General features: G+C 41.5%; 1 pseudogene; it reads left to right on the top strand.

The window, feature by feature from the left end:
• Positions 1-208, top strand: part of LOC127147921 (uncharacterized) — a 665-nt pseudogene extending 457 nt beyond the window's left edge.
• Positions 209-2,500: the final 2,292 nt, after the last annotated feature.

Here is a 2,500-nt window from a genome sequence, read left to right as displayed (position 1 = left end):
TATTGGCATACTCCCCCAAAAAAAAAAGAGCAGACCCCCATTGAAGACGAGAGTGAGGTACAACAAGGCCATTTCTGTCCACCGCCCTTCTCACAGAGCCGTACGTGGACGTTACCGCTCATACAGCTCCCAGCCCAGCAAGCAGTTAGCCTTCCTCTACAAGGAATGGAAAGTGTGGATGAATCGACATCAAATAAGAAGAGAATGAAAGATCTTGAAACTTTCTCTCATGAAAGAACAAAGACAAAGAGAAAGAAGACTGTCAGTTGAATGATCATTCTTCTGCTTTTCGTACTCTCATGAAAGAACAAAGACAAAGAGAAAGTGTGTTAGAGAGATAATATAGATCAAAAATAGAAGCTTGCTTTTCTTGTTAGTTCTTTTCTTCCGAGACGATTAGCTTTCTTATCGACTTATTCCCCAAGTTTGATCTTGAGCAGTTCTGAATATCAGAAGAAAGTCAATGAACAAGGTCTCGACTGAAAGGAGAGAAAACTGATCTTTATCTTGTCTTTGAAGAAGAAAGATCAGAGTTTCAGAAAGAAAATTAGAAAAGAGCTTTTTCAAATTCTTTGAACCTTTATTCATTGACCTCTTTCATTCGCGAGAGAAAAATAGACTAACCCCTTTCTTTATTCCTTTTTATAGAAAGATTTGACTAGGGAAGGTTTTCGGAAGATAGGCCTTTCTTCTTTTTTAGTAGATTTGGAAGGAGCGGAAGCCCTAGGAGTAGGGGGCAAAGAATTTGCGAAGGTGAAAGGTTTGAATTGAAAGTAAGGAAGACGGAGCGGGGACAGCGGAAATCAAAAGGTTTGAAAAGACAAAGATCAAAATTCAATTCCCCAAACAAGAAAGAGTGGAATTTACATGAAAATCAGTGGAAAGCGACAGCTTTTATGTCCTTATCAATGAGACGGTCCGGAGGCTGAATTCATATTCGTCATTCCACTCAAGAAAATCAGTTCCATTAACAAGGACTGAGGGACCTCCTCCGGAGTATATAGGTCCGGACTATCCCACTGGGGAATGTCAGAGGATATAAGAAGACGAAAGCAGGGAGACAAAGGAAGAGGTTCGCCTACCCTCCAGAAGAAAGCCCACGTAGCGGGGTTAGTGGATCAAATCAGTGGTCCTGATGGTCCTTCGGACTTTTTTGAGTGGTTTTTTCGCAAATTCTTTGCTCCTAGCTAGGTGCTCGTAGTTTTCAGATATAGGAGAGGGGCAAAGGTCCATCGTCGGGCTCCTTCACAGTCGCTTCGCTTCGCGCGTCCTCTTTAGTTTTCATTTCTACTCCTCCGGATTTGAGAGTCCTTCGCAAATTCTTTTGGTCCTAACCCGCAAATGCTTTGCGCCTCTCCTGTAAGTCGAGCCGCTTTCGCTCTCATAAGGATGACTTTATTCAATGATCTTTGAGCCTTTGTTTTTAATGAACTAATATTCCACAGGTCCGGAGGACTCATGAATTCCACTAATAGGACTTCGGACCGGTCTTCAGACTCCTAATTAAGCTAGTCCGGACCCTTATTTATTCCAGATGAATATGACCTTGTGAATTGAGGGACCCCGTAGAAGGAGTCTTCTGGCTGATTATTGACGCTAGGAGCAAAGAATTTGCGAAAAAAAAGAAATCCATATGACTCATATTGAATTGAGCCTTTGTTTTTCAAGTCTAGTGGAATTCGAAAAGAATTTGATTCATTCTTTGAGCCTTTATTCTGAGTTGCACTCCTTTTCAGGATAAGTCCTTATTTTTGATTGAGGGCTTCGTCTTCTCACCTTTCGTTTACATAAGCTACGCCCTTCTTCATTGACTCCTTCTTAGTCGAGCTGCTTCGCTCCTTCACAGTCGCTTCGCTTCGCGCCTTCCCTCTGTTCTACTCCTCCTACGCGGGTCTCGCTATGTAATAACCTTTCTTCCTTTCTCAAATTCTCAATATTCTTTGAACCCTCCTTCTACGTCTGAAATCCTCTCATTGAGGACCTTTCTTTTTCTCCTTATAAATGAGACAGGTCTTTGAATGTCCTTGTTCATCTCAAATTTCTTTGAGCCTCCTACGGTCCCTCTGGACTAGAAATCCATTATTTTTGCACTTCTTTCTTATAAGAAAAAAGAATGAGTGAGTTCTAGATAAGAGAAAGAGGCTCGAGAAGACTGTTAAGGGAGTGCATTACCGAACGAGAAGAAGAAAGAGAGGTAGTTTGTTTACTCAGTTTAGATAAGAAAAAAAGACCGATTCCATCAAATCAGGAGATTTGGCGTGCACTTCCACCTGGGTGGTTCATTCTCCTTCAAAGAAGGCGAGATGGTTTTGATGATGACGAAAGAGTCGAGTTGCTGAGAAGAAGCTTTGAAAGACAAAGAGAATTACTACTTATTAGTTTGATTTTTTCATATCTTCCCATTCATTCACAAAGGGAAAAAATCAAGGTCAGACTCCTTGTGTGATGTATATGCCATTCCGAACTATTTCACCTCCGGGATCGGCGGACTTTCATAGTA

Source organism: Cucumis melo, unplaced genomic scaffold (assembly GCF_025177605.1).
Source record: "Cucumis melo cultivar AY unplaced genomic scaffold, USDA_Cmelo_AY_1.0 utg002112l, whole genome shotgun sequence".
In the NCBI taxonomy this organism is placed as follows: Eukaryota; Viridiplantae; Streptophyta; class Magnoliopsida; order Cucurbitales; family Cucurbitaceae; genus Cucumis; species Cucumis melo.
This window is presented reverse-complemented; position numbering and strand designations above follow the sequence as displayed.